This window comes from Ahaetulla prasina, chromosome 1 (genome assembly GCF_028640845.1).
Source record: "Ahaetulla prasina isolate Xishuangbanna chromosome 1, ASM2864084v1, whole genome shotgun sequence".
In the NCBI taxonomy this organism is placed as follows: Eukaryota; Metazoa; Chordata; class Lepidosauria; order Squamata; family Colubridae; genus Ahaetulla; species Ahaetulla prasina.
This window is the reverse complement of record NC_080539.1, coordinates 283,437,044-283,460,193: the sequence shown is the minus strand read 5'-3', so window position 1 is coordinate 283,460,193 and position 23,150 is coordinate 283,437,044.

Genomic DNA, 23,150 nt, shown 5'->3' with positions numbered 1-23,150 from the left:
AAACAATTCTTTATAGACTTCTAAGAAGACAATGCAGTGGATCTGTCCCAGATGTACCAAGAATGTAGGTGAAAGGTCAATGGAGTGTTCAAAGTGTAAAGAAGGAAATAAAGGCCTTTTTAAAAAGTCTCATCCCAGTCCATTGTGTGCTTTTTATTAGTCAGGCTTTGATTGTTTTCCTTTCCTTGTGTTTTGAATGGAGCTGAAATCAACACAGCTGTTTCTGTTTAATAACTTCCTATTAAAGAGCATCTTATGCCTAAAACAAGCTGTCACCAATCTCACTGATTGCTCTCCACATGGTTCTGGAAATGACTTGTCTCAGATAACCAAGAGCTCACACAAATCAGAGGTACCAGAAATAACTTCATTATAGTTTCTGCCAGGTCCACTGGAAAAAAAAAAGAGTGCAGCTTGAACATGCTTAGTTTGACCTTTGCAAATCTCAAAAAATACTTCTAATGAGATACCAAGCAACTTTTCTTCCAACTAAGTGGAAGAGGGGGATATGCCTGAAAAAGGCCATTTTGGATCACCAGAATGGTTTTTGTAGCCATTTTCAAATATATACTTTGGGGTAAGGTCCTTGAATGACACTATCTAGATGTATTTCTGTTGGATTTATGGTCTAGTTTTAGTATTAAAATTATCTTAATTGCTCAGCCAGGATGAGCTATGTCACCTTTCATTGCCTTAGTAATATTTTAGAATTTATTTATTTATTTATTTATTTTATTTGATTTTTATACCGCCCTTCTCCCGAAGGACTCAGGGCGGTGTACAGGCATAATAAAACCGACAATACAATATACAAGTTTAAAATACGATTTAAAAAACTTATTTTAAATTATCCCAATGATTAAAATTTACCATACTAAGAAAACCCCGTTTAAAATTAATAAATTTAAACATTAAAATCCCAATTTAAGCCAGCCCTGCTGGATAAAAGATGAGTCTTGAGTTCATGACGAAATGTCCAAGGTCGGGTATTTGGCGAAACCCGGGGAAGTTCGTTCCAGAGTGTGGGAGCCCCACAGAGAAGGCCCTTCCTGGGGCCGCCAGCCGACATTGTTTGGCGGACGGCACCCTGAGAAGTCCCTCTCTATGGGAGCGCACGGGTCGGTGGGAGGCGTGTGGTAACAGCAGGCGGTCCCGTAAGTACCCAGGTCCTAAGCCATGGAGCGATTTAAAGGTCATAACTAACACCTTAAAGTGCACCCGAAGGCCACAGGCAGCCAGTGCAGTCTGCAGGAGCGGTGTTACATGGGAGCTACGCGTAGCTCCTCTATAACCCGCGCAGCTGCATTCTGACTAACTGAAGCCTCCGAGCGCACTTCAAGGGGAGCCCCATGTAGAGAGCATTACAGTAATCCAAGCGAGAGGTAACGAGCGCATGAGTGACTGTGCATAAGGCATCCCGATCAAGGAAGGCGAACTGCCGAACCAGGCGAACCTGGTGGAAGGCCCTCCTGGAGACGGCCGTCAAATGGTCTTCAAACGACAGCCGATCATCCAGGAGGACACCCAAGTTGCGCACCCTATCCTTTGGGGCCAGTAACTCGCCTCCAACAGCCAGCCGCGGCTGCAGCTGACTGAATCGGGGTGCCGGCATCCACAGCCACTCCGTCTTGGAGGGATTAAGCTTGAGCCTGTTTCTCCCCATCCAGACCCGTACAGCTTCCAAACACCGGGACAGCACTTCGACAACTTCATTGGGGTGGTCTGGGGTGGAAAAGTACAGCTGAGTGTCGTCAGCGTACTGCTGGTATCTCACCCGAAACCACTGATGATCTCACCCAACGGCTTCATGTAGATGTTGAACAGCAGGCGAGAGAATCGACCCTGCGGGACCCCACAAGTGAGGCCCCTCGCAGTCGACCTCTGCCCCCCTGTCAACACCGTCTGCGACCGGTCAGAGAGATAGGAGGAGAACCACCGATAAACGGTGCCTCCCACTCCCAATCCCCAACCGCGCAGCAGGATACCATGATCGATGGTATCGAACGCCGCTGAGAGGTCTAATAGGACCAGGGCAGAGGAATATCCCTGTCCCTGGCCCTCCAGAGATCATCCACCAATGCGACCAAAGCTGTCTCCGTGCTGTATCCGGGTCGGAAGCCGGACTGGAACGGGTCTAGATAGACATCTTCATCCAGGTGTTGGGGCAGCTGTCGCGCCACGGCATTTCTACAACCTTCGCAACAAAGCGAAGGTTGGAGACTGGACGATAATTACCCAAAATAGCTGGGTCCAAAGAGGGCTTCTTAAGGAGGGTCTCACCACCGCCTCTTTCAAGGCGGCAGGAAAACCCCATCCAACAAAGAAGCGTTGATAATCCTCTGAGCCAGCCTCGTGTCACCGCCTGAGTGGCCAGTACCAGCCAGGAAGGACACGGGTCCAGTAAACATGTCGTGCCGTGAAGCCTCCCCAACAGCCTGTCCACGTCCTCGGGAGCCACAGGGTCAAACTCATCCCAAATGTGCTCAACAAGACGTGCCTCCTCTCCCTCGCTTGGATCATCCCAAATTCGGTCCAGACCGTCCCTCAGCTGAGCGATTTTATCGTATAGATAACCACTAAACTCCTCGGCTCGTCCCTGCAAAGGGTCATCCCGCACCTCCTGATGTAGGAGAGAGCGGGTCACCCGAAACAGGGCGGCCGGGCGGTTATCTGCCGACGCAATGAGGGTGGAGGCGTAGGAGCGCCTCGCTTCCCTCATTGCCACTAGGTAGGTCCTAGAATAGGTCCTAACTAGTGTCCGATCAGCTTCGGAGCTCCAGGTGCTCTCTAGGCGTCTTCTCCGGCGTTTCATCTCCCTCAGCCCCTCGGAGAACCAAGGGGCCAGACGAGATCTACGCCGGGTCAGAGGCCGCAAAGGCGCGACATGGTCCAGGGCCCCGGCCGTGGCCCGCTCCCAGGCCACGACCAGTTCCTCAGTCGTGCCGTGGGCCAGATCCTCAGGAAATGGCCCAAGCTCCATCTGGAACCTCTCAGGGTCCATCAGGCGCCTGGGACGGAACCACCGTATAGGTTCCGTCTCCCTGCGGTGGTGAATGGCGGTTCGGAAGTCTAGGCGAAGGAGAAAATGATCCGACCATGACATTGGTTCTGTTACTAAATCGTCTAATACCAGATCATTTAACCACTGTCCAGAGATATAAATCAGATCCAGCATGCCTCCCCATGTGCGAGGGGCCATCATTTACTCGAATCAGGTCCAAGGCCGTCATGGAAGTTTGAACTCCCGAGCTGCCGTCGATGCCAAGCCAACTGATGGCAGTTGAAATCCCCATGACTATAAGTCTGGGGTCTCAACCGCCACAGCAGCCAGTACCTCCAACAGCTCGGGCAGGGCTGTGGTCACGCAGCAAGGAGCCAGGTACGCGATCAACAAGCCCAACTGATTCCTATGGCCCCACCTCACATAGAGGGATTCACAGCCGCAATCTGAGGAACAGTGGCCTCCTCGGCTCTAGATCTTCCTTAATAACAACCGCCACCCCCACCCCTACCTTGGGCCCTCGGCTGATGAAATGCTCGGAAACCTGGAGGCACAACTCAACAAGGCACCCCTCCGGCCCAACTAGGTCTCCGTAATGCCCATAAGGTCCGCGGACTCCCCTGAATAAGATCGCAGATCAGGGAGCTTTATTAGCCACGGACCGGCATTACATAACATCAGCCAAGATCCAAGCTCTGAGGATCATGGCCTCCTGAGGAACGGGTAGGAACTGAGGCCGGAGCACGTGATCGCCTTCAGACATCGAACACGTGCTCCCAGGTCTCGACACGCCCCTCCGCCATATCTGCCTCTCCCACTAACCACACAGATGGAACCACAATTGTCACCTGGAACATCACCTCCCCGAACCTTCGGACCTATTAACACTCCGCCGCAAACACGCGCAGTGACTGGCCCCACCTCGACGGGCTACCCCAACTCCCGCCCTTTCCTCCCCTTAAAATTTCCCTTAAAATCCCCAATAAAAACGACTAAAAGAGTTCATTAAAATCCCTAAGCCTCCTAGATTTCGCATGCCATCTCTCGGGTTCCAAAACCCGTCCTCAAGATGTGCCCTCGATAATGTGGAGGGCCAGACCTGCGAGAGAGGGGAGTCTCGCAGGGCAAGAAGGTCCGCGGTTGAAAATCTTCGCATAGGTAAATAAAAATACAAATACAAAACGGTCAGCAGTCCATCCAGGCCGGTGAAAATGTCAAGGTGTTATTGTAGCGCGGTTATTATAGCAAGGTTAGGCTCCCTGGCTGGCGAGATGAACCGTGGACTTCCAGGGCTCCATGGGGCCGTTATTCTGTCCTCAAACCCAAACGGTCTCACTTGCCCCAGGTACAGATGACTAGCCATTCTCCATCAAGTCAATCAATTGGTGTTAAAGTCAATATAGGCCTTGATGTCAGGGACTCCATACCCAGTTGCTCCGACACTCCAGGCCAGATTGAACAGTCCTAGGCCGAGCTGCCGAGGGTCTAAAAGAGGGCCAGCCACACCTCCGAGTCCTCCTCCGAGGGGCGAAACCCTCCAGATGGCTACATCTGACCCTCCGCCACTACCACTCAGCGATCGATCTTCTCGTCTCTCCTCCTCCCTGGCATTGATGGAAAGAATAGCCCTTTGAAGTAGGGGCTAAGGGCCCTAGGTTTCAGAAATTTAGCTTCTTTTTGGTATTGTTTTCAGATCTTTTCACCTTTATGCTGAAAAATAATGGCTATACACATTGTACAGTCAGCGTTTTAAGGCACTTTTCAAATCTATGTTAAAGGATAAAGACTACCCAGTGCTTCTACTGGGGTCACTTTGGCCTTTACTTTCCACATCCCCTCCAGTTCCTCCTTCACACCCAGATACTTCTCCAGTTTGCCTTACTTCTTCTTCCTGAGGTTGCTGTCACTTGGCTCCACTACATCTATCTCCAACTCTGTCTTCTGATCTTTGTCTACTATCATGATATCTGGTACCTGCCTGCCTGCCTGTCCACTGGAACTGACTGTAAAATCCACAGGATTTTAGCTCTATTATTTTCCACAATCTTCTGTGGGATATCCCAGCTATACTTAGGAGGGTCTATTCTAACCATATTATTATACAGAGGTACCCGTACACAATGCCATCTACTTGGTGTGCCATTCATTGTATGCGTTGGGTCCTATCTGGTATGGTAGACCTCTGCTTCTATTATTTAGTGCTTAGTACCTGTTCTTATGCTGCTATGATCAGTGTGTCTGTGCTGTTCTTTAGTCCAGCCCTTTCCAGCCACTGGTAGGATTTCCCAATGTCTGCCATCTCAGCTATCTGTTGATGGTACATCATACGCTATGCAGGATCTTCTCTTGCCATGGCATTTCCTCTGCTTGATCATTCTCCTTATCTCCTTATCTACTGCCTCAGGCATTCTTTCAGCAGCTCATCTTTGGGTGCTATTTTATTGATGTGCTCCTCGATGCCCCTGGATTTCATACATGACAGTGGCTTTGACACTCACCAGACCCTGACCACCCTATTTCCAGTTAGTTACAGTTTCTGGGTGTTGGACTTGGGGTGTAAACCTTCATACATTGTGAAAAGCTTCTTGATCTTCATGTTGGCCAGCTCAAGAGGCAGGGTATCTGATGACTGGTAGAGCATACCTGTTGATGCATCTTATTCTTCCCACTGAGCTTGCTCTTGGATCTGTATGATTTTTTGGTGGTACTTGAATGTTGCTATCTTCATTGTCTCCTCCTCATGGTCCCCATATCCCCATATGACCGTGGAAGAGCAAGATTCTTATAACTGGCTTGTATATCTATTACGTTATTTTCTGGTAGTTCAACTTTAATTGCTATCCCTCTCTTGAGTATCATCTAGCTACACTTCTCTGGGCCAAATGAAATCTCAATGCCCTCACTGTAGATCCATGTCAGGTGGATCAGTGAGTCATATATCATCCATTCTTTGATATAACTTGGTATCATCCATGTAGAGGAGATGGCTGATGGTAGTTCCATTCTTGAAATTGTATTCATATCCAGTCTTTGTTATTATCTCGTTGAGTGGATTCAAACCTATGCAGAACAGCAGTGGGGACAGTGCATCACCTTGGTGTATGCCACACTTGATGGCCACTTGTGTAAGCTGACGTGAGTTGATTTTTAATGTCATCTTCCACAGTCCCTTTGAGTTCTTGAGAAAGGTTCTTGGTGTCCTCTTATCTGTGTATAGTGCCAAGCATTCACAGATCCATGCGTGGCACTGAGTCATAAGTATTCTGTAATTAATCCAGGCTGGTTAGATTGATCTGTTAAGACCTTGAGTCTTTGGCAACTGCTCTATCTATAAGCAACTGGTGTTTCAAGCCTCTGGTATTGTTCCCAATGCCCTTCTGAGTTGTGCTCATGTATAGGTCCATATGGTCATGTAACTTGATGGTATAATGCCTGATAGGACTTTCCATGGTAGTTGTCTAGTGTTGTTCCCTTATCGGGCTTTTTCATGATCAGCAGCATCCTTCCTTGGGTTAGCCAGTCTGGGTGGGAACCTGTTGCTAGCAGCTGGTTCATCTGTGCTGCTAGGCATTCATCTACTGCTGTTATTTTCTTTAGCCATAGGTGTGGATCATGTCTGGGCTGAATGCTGTCCAGCTTTTCGTGTTCTTAATCCACTGCTGGATGTCTACTTGTTCATGTTCTGGTAGATTGCTGTGATCTATTCTCAGATCCTGTAGCCACTTTGCACTGATGTTTTGTGTTTTCTCTTTCTCCATATGTCTTCCCAGTACTTCTACTGGGGTCACTTTGGCCTTTACTTTCCACATCCCCTCCAGTTCCTCCTTCACACCCAGATACTTCTCCAGTTTGCCTTACTTTTTCTTCCTGAGGTTGCTGTCACTTGGCTCCACTACATCTATCTCCAACTCTGTCTTCTGATCTTTGTCTACTGTCATGATATCTGGTACCTGCCTGCCTGTCCACTGGAACTGACTGTAAAATCCACAGGATTTTAGCTCTATTATTTTCCACAATCTTCTGTGGGATATCCCAGCTATACTTAGGAGGGTCTATTCTAACCATATTATTATACAGAGGTACGCGCACACAATGCCATCTAGTTGGTGTGCCATTCATTGTATCGTTGGGTCCTATCTGGTATGGTAGACCTCTGCTTCTATTATTTAGTGCTTAGTACCTGTTCTTATGCTGCTATGATCAGTGTGTCTCTGCTGAGCCTTGATAATCAGTCTCAAGGGTTGATTTTAGCTAGTTTACCATGATCTTGATATATGCCTCATATCAGCAGCTGTCCTCTAATGGAAGGGTGGCATTTCATGTGAATTCAAATTCACATTGAAATGGAATAATATTTCAGCTTTAGCTGTTGACTGAACATCTAGTTGTTCTTCTAGGTATTATTGAGTATGGGATGTAATCTGTGGTTAACCTGTCTCCAGTTTTGATAGCAGCTTCCTCTTCTGTTGTGACCCAGGTTCCTGGACCCAGACTCCTGGACTCGGATGATTCAGAAAATGAGGGAGAAGACCTGGCAAGCCCTGCTTCTCTTGAGCCCTCTCCCTCCCTGGCACCCACTCAGAGGGAGGGGCCGGCGGGGCCTGATTCTCCCGGGCTTTCTTCTGATTTGGCAACGCCCCAAGAACAGTTTTGGAGGGACGCAAGGTTACGAAGGCTTGATCGGCGTGCGCAGCAGCGGAAGAGTTGGGACAAAGCCAAGTCATAATTGTCATGCAGTGACATCTGCAGAGACTATAAATAGGAGGCGGGACTTCCTGGTTTTTTGTCTCGGACAAAACAATGAATTTGGCGCAAGCTAATTCATGGAGGGAAGAATATATTCGTGAGTAATTCTGGCCTTATCTATAATTTCCTCGTTATCTCCAGAAACTTGGCAGGCCCGTGGGTAGACGTGGCCAGGACATGTATCTATGTAAATAAAAGGGAAAAAAAGGAAGGCCTCTGACGGACTCTTTGCTGGGAGTATTGGGGGAAGGGAAACAGAACATTTTGTCCGAGACCTGACTAAAACATCTTCCACCAAAGATGGATCAGCAGCAGGTACAGCAGCAGTTAGAGCAGCTACACGCGGCTAATCAACAGCTCCAGCAGCAAGTGGCTCACTTGGCAGGCCAACTTGCTGCCAGGAATGTGCCTGCAGCCCCCCCCCATCCTCCCACTCCTCCTCCTCGTCGCAAGTGCCCGATAACCGTGCCGGATAAGTTTTCTGGGCAGCCTGAGATGTTCCCGACCTTCTTGGGACAGTGCTGCCGGCAGAAGCCTTGGCCGCAGCACGGGAGCCAGTGGACTTGCGGGCCCAGGTGCGAGAGGCGCAGCGCCAGGACGCCTGGTCGCAGCAAAGGAGAGCGGAGGTGGGCCCCACCTCTCCTTGGACCTTGGAGGAGGACTTACTCAAGTTTCGGGGGCGATTATATGTACCCACAGGACCACTCCGAGCCCTCGTCATGACCCAGTGCCACGACAACCCTGCAGCAGGACATTTTGGGTTCTTCAAGACCCTCCACCTGGTGACACGGACCTTTTGGTGGCCCCGAGTGCGGCATGATATACATGCCTACGTGACATCCTGCGTACCGTGCCGGCAAGCCAAGACCGCCACGGGGGCCCCTCCCGGGCTCCTCCAGCCCTTGCCGACACCCGACAGACCCTGGGGGGCGATCTCTATGGATTTCCTGACAGACCTGCCGCCGTCCTCTGGGTTCACCACGGTGCTGGTGGTGGTGGACATGCTCACCAAGATGGCACACTTCATCCCATGCCCGCGGACTGCCCACAGCCGCAAAACGCCCGTCTCTTTCTGCAGCACATCTTCCGCCTCCATGGTCTACCGGACAGGGTGGTTTCGGACCGTGGAGTTCAGTTCACAGCCCGCTTCTGGAAGAGCCTGATGGCCGCGTTGGAGGTGCAGGTATGTCTGTCGTCATCGCACCATCCGGAGACCGACGGGGGTACAGAGAAGGTCATCGGTATACTGGAACAGTATCTCCGTTGCTTCATCAACCAGCAACAGGACAACTGGGCCGACTACCTGTCCCTGGCGGAGTTTGCTTTTAACAACTCTCAGCACACCTCTACTCAGATGACCCCGTTCTTTGCCAATGTGGGGTACCATCCGCGGCTCTTCCCTCTGGCACCACCGGACTCTCCTGTTCCCGAAACGCAGACCTTCCTGACGGAATTGCATGCGGTCCAACAGTTGGTACGTCAGCAGCTGAATCGGGCAAAGGAGGACTACAACGGTCCGCCGACCGCTCCCGACGGGCAACGCCTCGCTGGCAGTTGGAGACCGAGTGTGGCTCTCCACCAAACACCTCCCGTCCGACCGCCCGGTAAAGAAGTTGGACCACCGATTCATCGGCCCGTTCCCTGTCGAGGCAGTCATCAACCCGGTAGCCTACCGACTGACCCTGCCACGATCCATGCGGATCCACCCCGTTTTTCACCGGTCCCTTCTGGTTCCTGAGGCCACACCGAGTCCCCTTCGGTGCCCAACAGCACCCGTCACTGTCGCTGAGGACGGATCTGAGGAATACGAAGTCCACAGCGTACGAGACTCTCGCTGGCTAAAGGGTCGTTTCCAATATTTGATCGCGTGGAAGGGATACGGGACTGATTTCTCCTGGGTAGATGCCTCCGACGTTCATGCCCCTGACCTGGTGCAGGCCTTCCATGAGCAGAACCCAGCCCGACCGCATCCCGATCGTCAGCCCCGGGGGAAGGGCCCTGCGGTGAGGGATAGTGTTGTGACCCAGGTTCCTGGACCCAGACTCCTGGACTCGGATGATTCAGAAAATGAGGGAGAAGACCTGGCAAGCCCTGCTTCTCTTGAGCCCTCTCCCTCCCTGGCACCCACTCAGAGGGAGGGGCCGGCGGGGCCTGATTCTCCCGGGCTTTCTTCTGATTTGGCAACGCCCCAAGAACAGTTTTGGAGGGACGCAAGGTTACGAAGGCTTGATCGGCGTGCGCAGCAGCGGAAGAGTTGGGACAAAGCCAAGTCATAATTGTCATGCAGTGACATCTGCAGAGACTATAAATAGGAGGCGGGACTTCCTGGTTTTTTGTCTCGGACAAAACAATGAATTTGGCGCAAGCTAATTCATGGAGGGAAGAATATATTCGTGAGTAATTCTGGCCTTATCTATAATTTCCTCGTTATCTCCAGAAACTTGGCAGGCCCGTGGGTAGACGTGGCCAGGACATGTATCTATGTAAATAAAAGGAAAAAAAAAGGAAGGCCTCTGACGGACTCTTTGCTGGGAGTATTGGGGGAAGGGAAACAGAACATCTTCACTATATTTAAGCATTGGGTAACTACCTAGCAGATTCTCACTTAGTGTGAATACAGGTCTTCTATCTATCCCTAGTTCCCTCATACACTTCATATATCCCTCTTTTTAGGACTGCTAGAGCATTCCATTAGTTCTAAATTCTCTTGTCTCATCCATGTATGGTTTGTTGCAGCAGCCCATTTATCATCAGGTTGTCCTAGTTCCTCAACTTCTGATGCAGATCTTGTTAAGTAGGGTGACATCTGAGACAGGATGACTATCCTTTTTTGTGTGATCTCATATTTTGAGGTAGGCAAGTACAAGGTTAGGGATTCTTTTTCCAAGGACCCCTACTGGTAAGCCAGGACTTGAACTCTGGTCTCCTGCATCAAAGGTGGTGCTCCAACCATTACACTATCCAGCCACTACATATATAATGTGTTTCCCCGAAAATAAGACCCTGTCTTATATTTTTTAAAATCCTGAAATAAGCGCTTGGCCTTATTTTTTGGCAGGTCTTATTATTTTGGGGTGTGTAGAGCAAAACGGGGCTCCTCTTGCTGTCTTACCTAATTTCCAGCTTGGGGAAATGGCGGGGACCGGCTGCACATGCGTTTAAATATTTTTGGGGAGGGCTTACTTTCACGGAGGGTTTATTTTCAGGGGAGGTCTTATTTTTGGGAAAACATGGTACTTACATACTTACATACACGCAAACACACGTGTATATATACGCATACTAAATATAAATATAAATACACTGTAGGTTTAGGTTTTCAAGATTAGCCAAGGTGTGGCCAGCTGCTATCATATGTTATAGATTTTAGCTATTATTAAACAAGCCTAAGTACTTATTTTTGCTGAATCAGATTAAAACCTGTTAATCCAGCATTCTCTCCAAAAATGTCATCAACCTGTAGGGCATTAGATAGGTATCTAATGATAGGTAGATAGATAGAAATGGTGCATGATTGCAATATGATATGTCTACCTCCCACCTTTGCTTTAATGTAACATAGAAATACAGTGATTGATATGACTTAGATATATATTTCAATAAAAGAATATATGCAGCTCGGGGATGAACTGTTAAGTCACTGATGATGTTACCTAGTTGGGTTATGAAATGTCTGCAAGCAAGCAACCAAACTTAGAGAACAACAAGGACACTGTGTTACCTTTGGATCAGAGGTGGGTTTCAGCAGGTTCTGACCAGTTCTGGAGAACCGGGAGCGGAAATTTTGAGTAGTTTGGAGAACCGGTAGTAAAAATTCTGACATCTATTCTCTGCCTCCCAAGTCCCAGCTGATTGGGAGAAAATGGAGATTTTGCAGTAACCTTCCCCTGAAGTGGGGTGGGAATGGAGATTTTACAGTATCCTTCCCCTGCCACGCCCACCAAGCCACGTCCACCAAGCCATGCCATGCCACACCCACCAAGCCACGCCCAAAGAACCCATAGTAAAAAAAATTGAAACCCACCACTGCTTTGGATGCATTTGCATTGTTCATGGCCTATTATTGCTGCTCATCCTGCCATTTCCATTGTTGAAGGCTATTTGCTAAACATTGCCACATGAGATCCATGTGTTCCCTGCCAATGATGTGGTGAACTGACATTACAATGAGAACCAGACCAAGATGCAAGTAGGTGATCCTGGTAATAAAGAGGGCATTGTATATTCCATACTGATGCAGAAGTAACTCTTGAAACCCAGAAGCAACTCAGTTCAATACAGCACTTTACGGCAAGGTTGACAAGGAGAAGAAGAACCACTTTGATATTAATTAAAATATTGAGAATAGCCTTGCCACCACGTCTCCTTTCTCCTTGATAAACAAGAGCAACAATTGGCTCTTGTAATAAAATAAAGTAAGCAAAACCACTTAACTTAAAGCAGTTGCATGCAGCATCTGCTGGAAGAGATGAAGCTAATTATTAAAGCTTAAACTAACAGCAAAATGCTATGCCAGATCCTTTTAAAGGAATTTAATCTTCTCTCATCCTATAAAAAAGGAAATACACAAGGAGACATGGAGGGTGTGCAGATCACAAATATCTGGTTGAACTAATTCCCTTCCAAAAGTCTGGGATGTACTTGACTGTCTTCTGTTTTTGCAAGTATAAAAGCAGAAGGACAAGGCATGCATTTGACAGATTTCTGCCACCATACATTGGTCAGCAGGATTCATGATCTATATTCTTTGCCAGAACTATACTTTTGACATAATGTGTCCCTCATTAAGATCAGAAGAAATAGGCCACCTGTTAATGGTCAGAATCTCCATCTGGCTACAAGGAGATGTTTCTTTTCTCCTTTGTTCCTCAAAGCTTTTTGGAATAGCTCCTAGAGAACAACAGCTTCTGTCCTTCTTTTAGTGTTTCCTCCAAGGTAATGCAATCAGTAAAACAAAACTGTCTTTTTTTAAAAACGGTGAATAAAAGAATATAAATATATTTGAAAGAGCAGCTAAATTTTTTTTGCTTCACCTTGAACTTCAAGATCTCCTTACCAAAATGTGTGTTTTCATTCCCAGGGTTACTTGGAGAGCCATACACTTGGCATGTTTTCTTTCCAGCTGTCCTCATTTACCTTGCTCCTTTTCTTCACCAGGATTTATAAATAATATAATTCCATTTAATATTAACTGAACAGAAATTTCTCAGGAGGAACTCCTTGCTCCCAGGGGCCTTTGATGGGGGATTGAGAAAGCGATAATGACAGCGTTGACCCTGCAGTTGAAGACTTATCGTTTGGTTGCAGCTGCCATTTTAATTTTTTTTTTATTGAAAAAGTTTTTACAAGAATTTTTAACCCCCTTTTTTCCCCCTCCCCCCTCCCTCCAAAACCACCCTCCTCCCCCCTCCCCCGACTTCCCAGAACAAACACAAGGTATAGTTCAAAAAACAATCATTCACTAAATCTTCCCTTTGCCAGAACACCCACAAGGTACAGTTCAAAAACAAACATAAACTAAATTATTCCAAAACAATTATATGAATTTTTCCTCTCTGGCTCTGACTTCCCCCTTATACAACCAAAATCCTTCAAGAAATAACAATTAACATTGATAAAATATATTCATTACAGCAGATTAATCCTAAAGTATTCAAAACCAGATAATGCTTAAAAATCCAATCCAATTCAGAGAATATCTCCCTTCTAACTTCTATAAACCATATAATCAATCCATTTTCCCCCCAAATCTTTCTTACATAAAGTCTTTTGAGAGAATTCTATTTACAATTCAGTAAAACACATTACATAATTTTGATACAGCAAACCACAATCTCCACTCAACTCCAGTCCCTCCTCCTCCGACCATCGCCACCCCTCCCAGTACACAAGCCCAAGAGAAAAGAAAACAACAACAACAATATAATTCCAAATATCTAGTCTCTCGTAATACATATCAAACATATAATCAACCCATTTCTTCCAGATCGTTCCTGCATACAGTCCCTCAGGAATGCCAATATTTTCATCTGTTAACATTTCAAAAAAAACTTCTTTCAAGAATAATACTTTTGTCTCCTGCCGCCTTCCCCGATGCACTAGTCTCTGTCCCCCCACCACCACTCCTTTCAAAAAGTCAATCACAATATCTCCCAATGGTTCCCCCCGTCCAGCAATCCACAAATCACCACCATACATTCCATCAATCCGGAAAGAAAACTTCCGCAAAGCATCAGCCCCATGCATTCCATCGGCCCGGGAAACAACCCCCTGCAACGCAAATTCAGGCATCCCATCCAAATCTTTCAAAGAAAGCCTCTTTACATCATCTTTTTTATTCACGATCACATCTTCACCTTTATCCACCCTTGCTTGTATCTCTCCACTCCGCCTTCCAAGCACTGATTGGACTGATTAGCTTCCTCCAAACTCTCATCCAAAACATCCCAACTTTCCATCAATTCACATTTTTGGATAATTACATACATTTTCTCTCCATATTCCTGCATAAAGTCACGAATCCACTCCTCTGAAAGAACCCCCATGGCCAAACTCCCACTGAGAGTCCCCTTCTCAAATACCTAAGCAAACTGAAGCAATCCAGCAGTCCGTTCAAATCCAAAGAAAAAAAAGGAGTAATTAAAAATAAGCAAAATTCCAGTCTGCTCTGCTTACAGTCCAGCACGACACGATAGAGTCTCCACTCACCATCGCCCTCCCAGCAACCAACGAGCGCCACTTCATTTCAATGCCGATTGCAAGCGGAAAAAAGTTTTTTTAAAAAAATAGAAGTCAGTTTCAACACCTGCAGTTTAAATGATTGATCTCTTGTGTTTGTTCCGTCTGCTTATTAAAATCCATAGCAATCATTTGAAGCAGAGATGGTCGTTTTCTTCTCTTTCTGCCGAAGCAGAGACACGCTGGGTCTGGAGCTGCTGCAGAGGGATTTCCAGGGAACTTTCCCCTTCGAGTTCCCCGCTTTCAAATCGAGAAAGTGGGGCCTCTAGGGAGTACTTCCTATCCCTTCTCTGCTCTTTCCTTTCCCCTTTACCCGGGGAAAGTACTTTCAGCCGGCGAACAGCTGATATTCACTGTTTTCGCCGGCTTTTTATAGAATCCCAGTGCGGGCGCCTTTCAGGCGTCTGTCGAAGAGAGCGGAGCCACCGGAAGTCTTCCCATTTTAAAATTTTTCAGCAACTTGGAGCTCGTGTACCTTCTGCCTAGATTGAAACACATATTGGACCTTCACAGGGACCCAAATGTATACATTCTGGGCAGAAGTCTTCTGTGGTGGATGGAGATGGAAAGGTTCAAGGCCATTGGTAATAGCAGCTAAGAGAAATTAGGAAAAAGAAATCCTAGGTAGATAAGGGAGGGACAGATGGGCATGTTGGATATTATTTATTCGTATTTTTATACCGCCCTATCTCCCTAGGGACTCAGGGCGGTGTACAGCCATCTAAAAACAACATAAATATACAAAATAAAACATTAATCTAAAAAACTTATTAAATAGGCCGAATATTTAAAATAGACATATAAATAATAAAACCCCAATTTAAAACCAAATCTAAAATTTAAACAATTAAAATTTAAAAAGCTAGTCCAGTCCTGCGCAGATAAATAGATGTGTCTTAAGCTCGCGGTGGAAGGTCCGAAGGTCGGGAAGTTGACGAAGTCCTGGGGGAAGCTCGTTCCAGAGGGTGGGAGCCCCCACAGAAAAGGCCCTTCCCCTGGGCGTCGCCAGTCGGCACTGCCTAGCTGACGGCACCCTGAGGAGTCCCTCCCTGTGGGAGCGCACGGAGGCATTCGGTAACAGCAGACGGTCCCGTAAGTAACCCGGCCCTATGCCATGGAGCGCTTTAAAGATCATTACCAAAACCTTGAAGCGCACCCGGAAAACCACAGGCAGCCAGTGCAGTCTGCGCAGGAGAGGTGTTACATGGGAGCCACGAGGGGCTCCCTCTATCACCCGCGCAGCCGCATTCTGAACTACCTGGAGTCTCCGGGTGCTCCTCAAGGGGAGCCCCATGTAGAGAGCATTGCAGTAGTCCAGACGAGATGTCACAAGAGCATGAGTGACCGTGCATAAGGCATCCCGGTCTAGAAAGGGGCGCAACTGGCGGACCAGGCGAACCTGGTAAAAAGCTCTCCTGGAGACGGCCGTCAAATGATCTTCGAAAGACAGCCGTCCATCCAGGAGAACGCCCAAGTTGCGTACCCTCTCCATTGGGGCCAATGACTCGCCCCCAAAAGTCAGCCGAGGCTGCAGCTGACTGTACCGGGATGCCAGCATCCACAGCCACTCCATCTTGGAGGGATTGAGCTTGAGCCTGTTTCTCCCCATCCAGACCCGTACGGCTTCCAGACACCGGGACAACACCTCGATAGCTTCGCTGGGGTGGTCCGGTGTGGAAAAGTACAGCTGGGTGTCATCAGCGTACAGCTGGTACCTCACACCGAAACCACTGATGATCTCACCCAGCGGCTTCATATAGATGTTGAACAAGAGAGGCGAGAGGATCGACCCCTGAGGCACCCCACAAGTGAGGCGCCTCGGGGCCGACCTCTGCCCCCCCGTCAACACCGTCTGCGACCGATCGGAGAGATAGGAGGAGAACCACCGATAAACGGTGCCTCCCACTCCCAATCCCTCCAACCGGTGCAGCAGGATACCATGGTCGATGGTATCAAAAGCCGCTGAGAGGTCTAATAGGACCAAGGCAGAGGAACAACCCCTATCCCTGGCCCTCCAGAGATCATCCACCAACGCGACCAAAGCCGTCTCAGTGCTGTAACCGGGTCGGAAACCGGACTGGAACGGGTCTAGATAGACGGTTTCCTCCAGGTACCGGGGTAGCTGACATATATCTTTATATCTTTCTTGATACCATACATGGAAGCGCTTGACAATTAAGGAAAGATGGGTAAAAGAAACTCTGGGAAAATGTAGGGAGAAGGAAGGAAGAAGGGAGAGTGAGTTAAGGCACATCATCCTGGATCTACTCATGTTTTAAGATATATCTGCTGTTTGTTTGGCTTAAAATTTTCTTCTGATTTGTTTGAGCTAAAACCCAAAACACCGAAGTGTTTTGTTCTGTTTGGTCAAACCAGGATCTGTGGAGTCCTTGGTATTTTGTGAGCTTGGTTGTTTGCTTCTAGATGTTTTATTAGGCAACGTGATCAGTTTTCTTCTATTGTAACCATGATCTGCCTAGAACTTTTGAGCCATAAATATTGTTTCAGATTTAAAACATATAATATTCCCTTTTTGTGTACACCCTTAAATTTTAGCAGACTCCTGAACTTGTATTAAGTTTTTCATAGAATGATTATAAAAGTAACATAATCCTATTTTTTTCTTATACATTATATAAGACAGTTTTCTTTAGCCTGTTGTGTTCTAGATCTTTGGGATGACAGCTGAGAGAGACTGTCTAGTCCAGGGGTGTCAAATTCATGGCCCACAGGCTGGATGCATCACGCGCTACCATGGCTGATTTAGCGAAGGGGGGAAAAGCTGTGATACGTCACAGGATGACACCATGGTGACTTGAGTTTGACACCCCTGGTCTAGTCCAAGGTCACCCAGCTAGCTTACGTGCCTCAGAATTAAACATATAACTCACAGCTTCCTGGTTTCTAACCTGGGCCTCAACCAGTCTAGAGTCTAGGCTAAACTGGCTCTCATATAATTTAGTGAAATATAATTTTACTACAATAATTAAATGCCATAAAGGATTTATTTCAAGGGCTGCATCCTCCAGTTCCTATTATGCATCTGAACTTTCAAAATACCAATTAGTGAATGAAAAAGTTGCAGTACAGGAAAAGAATGGATGGTAGAAACTATCTTGGTTCCTGCAACTATTGGATACAACCCATTGTTTTCCAGTACTGGTTTGCTTGTTGAGTATCTTTATGTTATTGTAGCTTTGGGGTTATGAAAGAGAAATAAAGCAATCAACCAGATTTTAATCTCCTTCACAAGTGCTCAATTTCCAGAGATATGAAATTCCTTTTTATGAATGTCTCCTTTATGATTTTACTTGTTTTCTGTTAAAACAATCATGGTTTCTACTATGTCAATGTTATTATTGCTGAACTGTGCTTCAGTTTTCTACTGGTGTGTGTGTGTGTGTGTGTATACACACACACACACACACACACACACACACACACATATACACACACACACATACACCCATTTTAAACATCTGTATTTTTTTTCCTAGTCATTCATTAAAAGTATTACGTAGTATTGAACTATTCTTTAAAATTATTAATACTTTGTATTGAACCATCTTTAAACTTGTTGAAAATAATGACCAAATAAATCCTTTAAAAATAGATTGAGGCAAAGAAATCTGATCCCAGTTTTACAATAAGCTTTTCACAGAAATGCTCTAGTGTCTTTGATGTACATAGCTCTACAATGTTTTCTTATACCTGCCTGCTATCTTTATTTTATTTATTTATTTATTTATTTATTTATTTATTTATTTATTTATTTATTTATTTATTTATTTATTTATTTATTTTGTCACAACAGTATATATAAGCATAAGCATGAAAATAACTATATAATATATAAGCATATATATATATAAGCATAAGTATGTAATAGCTATATTAATTGGATATAATGAAAGGAAACAATAGGACAGGAAGCTTTGAGTCTTTCTTTATAGAGAATTTTCTGTAGATTCCTAATAATTCTGACTTGTTCTTTTCTACACTTTTTCCATTTCCTGTAATTTCCTTTTTGAATTGTGATGACTAGAACTTTTCACAAGGATAGTCTAAGAAATCAGCACAGTGCACTAACTCCTGATTATATGCCTGAGTTCTCAGTTCTGTCCCTTTTGTAATCGGGCAAAATCTGGCACAGGCCTGTTGAGTTTATTAAAGCTTTGAAATTTTTGTCCACCGTCATTGCTAGCTTAAATCTACCATTTCATTTGGTGGGAAAGGAAAGGAAACACCAGAAGATCCTTTTCAATGAAATGGAAAAACAAAGATGAGCACTTTGTAATCTGGGATTAGCGGATAAATACGGCCCAAGGAAAAGCACATTTCTCATTTTAAAAATTGCCTACTTAACTGCAGGGCCAACAATTGAGCTGGTGTGAAAATTGGCAATAGGAACCAGGATGCATGTCAAATGAATAGATAGTACTAGAATAGGTCCTCAGATAATTTAGACGTGGAGGCAGGAAATAGAGGAAAGAATAACATATATACTGCTTCATCATGCATAACTGCTAATTTACTTTTTCATTCAGCTATCTCTGTTAAAACAGGTTTCTCAGCTTTGCTGTTATTTGTAGACCACCAGCAAACGGCTATAATATCTACAAAATTATCATATCTCCAACCTAAGCAGGAGACACCAAACAATATACAGATATAACTGTTGTATAAACAGCTACCGTGCATAAGATCTGCATAAAGACATGTTTGTTTAAGCAACTCTGAAGTTAGTAAATATTTGCAGAAGTTGTATTGCCAATTGAAGGAGAGCCAAGAAGATTCATAATATGTTTGTGAACAGGGAAAGGGCAGTTCTGTAAAGAATTGTGCATATTTGTAACATCTGAGAAATCGTCTCCTTTTAGGAAGATTTTTCAGATCCTTTAGATCCTATAGAGCAGGGGTGTCAAACTCAAGGCCCGGGAGCTAGATCTGGGTCACCCTGGAAACAGTGCAGGATCAGCCCGCTGTGCCTCTGCCAGCAAAAATGAAGCTCGGGAGGGCTACATGTGGCCCTCCTGAGCTCCATTTTTGCTGGCAGAGGGTTGCAAAAGGCCATCGCAGCTGAAAACGGAGCTTGTGAGGACTGCAGCAGGAACTTCCAAGCTCCATTTTTGCTGGCAGAGGATTGCAGGAGGCTGTCGCAGCTGAAAACGGAGCTCGGGAGCCTATTTTCGCTGGCAGAGAGCTTGGGCCACCAGAGGCACCCCGACATGAGTGACGTCAAGCTGGCCATGCTCATGCTGGCCATACCTACCTCGCCCTCCCCAAGGTCAAACACAACCCTGATGTGGCCCTCAATGAAATCGAGTTTGACCCCCCCTGCTACAGTGGTGGGTTTCAAAAATTTCCACTACCGGTTCTCCAGAACTGGTCAGAACGTGCTGAAACCCACCTCTGCCCTGTTATAGAGAATAGCTTAGAGTTTTGTTCATTTTTATTTTCATTCTCATATTGCTGGTGCTCGCTGAACAAGTGGCTTGGGTGTGGGTCCAATGTGGTACTTTCTGGGATTAGATGTCTTCCTGTCATACAGGTCTAGTGACAATTCAATAGTCGATTTGCTTTCTTCATGATCAGGACTCTTGCAAATGTATTAGCTATATTTCATCTTTTAATTGATATCACTGCATGTTACTGTACTTTTTGGTTTTTATTGAAAATGATATATAAGAGAGCAATGTGTGAACTCTCGGAACACTGAGAAATCTTAGTAACAACTTCAGTATGCTAAAAGAAAATATAGTTTTAACTTGGATTGTTTCTTTCACTGATTTTTCCCCGTTTCCACTTAATTGAGGAAATCAGAATCTGAGTCCAAACCAAGCTGGGATAAACGTTATGGAAAAGGTGCTTGGGAAAAGACATGTTTCTAAATGCATCCATTTTTAGGTACAGGGGGGAAAGGCCCTGAACTGGGCAATTAGGACCTTGTTTTTATTGCTGGAATTTCAGATTAACACTTTTCCCCTCTCCTCCTGGGCTTTGATGGTCCCATCATTACACAAAGGAAAAAGAGATCAAGGATCAAGATATTTCCATTTATTTCATCTCATATAAAAGCCAGTTTGGTCTAATGGTTAAGGCATCAGGCTAGAAAGCAGGAGACAGGAGGTTCTAGTCCCATTTTTGACATGAAAGCCAGCTGGATGATCTTGAGCCCGTCACTCTCAATCCAACCCATCTCAGGGGTTGTTGTTCTGATTTGACTGGTTTACTTTAATGTCCTAAAATAAATCCAAAATTAACTGTCAGCAATACAGGGGTGGGTTCCAAATCCCGTTGCTACTGGTTCGCTCATGTGCATGCACGCAGCACTTCTGCGCATGCACAGAAGCGTCCGGTGGGTGATTGGAGCCTCCCCCCACTGCTACCAGTTCACCCGATCTGGTGCGAACTGGTAGCAACCCACCACTGCAGCAATAATCAGAACCTTCATGCCAGGAAAACAAGAGCAAAGATTTTGTCACCCATGATCAGTTTAAAAAACAAAACAAAACAAAACAAAACAAGGGATTTATAAAAATAGTTCATGGTTGTTTACAAAAGGTGTGGATATGCATCTCTATTCAATAGTACTAGGCCAGGGTTTTATTTGGACATTGCTATTCAAGGCCAGTATGGTTTCACTTCCTTATACACAAGGTCAGAGTATTAATTATAATCAGAAGCATAACTTTGTTGGATCAGACCAAAGTCCAGCTACACCAGCATTCTTTGCAAAAACGTTTTAGTTGAAGGCAAGCTTTGTTCCCCAGACTCTGCTACTCAACAGAGGCTTCTTGTAGTTATCACAAGTGTTAGCCGATAGTGATCTCTCATTATTCTGTTTTAGGACTCCATTGATATAAAATTCTGTGTGGTACAGAACAGTGGGCAGGTTTAACTCTCTGCAAGATGATGCAGTTGTAAAATATTCTGAGACTATGCATTGTATTGGTCTTAAATAGAAAGATAGATGTAAGCACTATGTGCTTAGAGCTCAAAACATTGTGATAAAGATCCCATACACCCACTTTATGGTTTGTTTCTGTTGCTCCCTTCTGCTAGAAGTATTTCTAGCAGAACTACCAGATTCTGTAACAGCTTTGTGTTTTTTTTAATTTATTTTTTGTCACAACATTATATACAAGAACATATATTGAAAGGAAACAATAGGACAGGAACGGTAGGCACTTTTGTGCACTTATGCACGCCCCTTATAGTCCTTTTAGGAATGGGATGAGGTCAATGGTAGGCAGTTTTTGGTTAATTTTTGTTCCCTTTGCCATCCGCCTGGTAAACTTGCAAGATTCATTTTTCTCGCCATGTACATGTACACATCCAAAGTAGACTGTACTGTTTCTCTGTATCATATACCTGGGTATATGCATAATTTTGTATTTATTTTTGCTATGTTTCTGTAGTGTATACTGCAGGTGGTGAACCTTTTGGGACCTGTATGCAATGAAATCTCATTTTAATATATGCCGGTTAGTATACCTTCAATGTGGACAATAAAGTTATTCTAAGTCTAAGAGAAAATAACACTTTACCTGTGGCCATATTGAATAACCAAAAAGCTTTTCTCTTTATTAGAAGAAACACTAATTTTAGGTAAAGAGCACCCGGCTCTTTTTCATCTCCGACTGGATTGGGTTAAATTGCTCAGCCCTTACTCACAGGCTGGGCCGTTGGCATTTTCAGTGGGAGTTTTCCCGTATGACTTAGCCAGTGAGGACGGAACCATGATTCACCCTCATGTGTTTTGATTCGAAAGTGCCTTCCTTTCGAGCAACAAACAAAAGACAGGACCGATGGTGAGGAATTTCCGCTTCGCGGTGGCCACTACAGCCGCTACCACTCCGCCGCGCCCGGAGCCTCGCTTGGGTAGCCCCCCGCGCCTCCTTTTTACGCTTCGCCGAAGGACCCGCCGCGCTGCCGCAGAGCTCCGATCGGAGGGGGGGGGGGAAGAGTTTCGTGCCCATCGCTGGAGTTGAAGCGCCGCCCCTTTTGCAGAGCTGTTTTGTTTCTGATTTGAGCGGGGAGGACCAATCGTAAGCCAGGCAGGCTTTTTTGCACGGTACTGTCAGATCAGCTCGAAGCCTTCTCCCGCTCCTTCTCATCTTGGGCTGCCCCTTCTTTGGCGTCGTCCACGCCGCCGGCTGCCTCGACTTCACGCGCCCCTTGCGCTTTTTCGCACCCGGACGCACGCCTTGGGTTGCCGCTCGGCTCTCGAGCTCCGCTCCAGCGCCAGGGTCAAAAAAATAAAATAAAAAATAAAATGAGACGGACGCTTTGACAAGCCACCGCATTCTCCGTCTAGGCTTTTTGACGCGCAGCAGCAGGAACAGCAGCATCGCCGGCTCGGGAAACGCCGTTGCCACCAGCAGCCTTAACGATTTAAATGTCATCCGCGGGCAGGTCTCTTCCCCTCGCTCTGCTTTGGCGCCGTTGCTCTCGTGCACCGATATTAAGCTTAAGAAACTCGGATTCTCTCAGGCTGGTATCCAAGGCCGTCCTCCTCTGCTAGGAGACTGAGCTACGTCTGTCTCTGGGCTAAGGCTGAAGACAGACAGGCATATTAAGTCCGGCGATCCTCTCTGCTTAGGCTGTGGCGGGCGCGCACACCCAGCCAAGCCACCCGAAACATATGTTGCAGCAGGTTTCT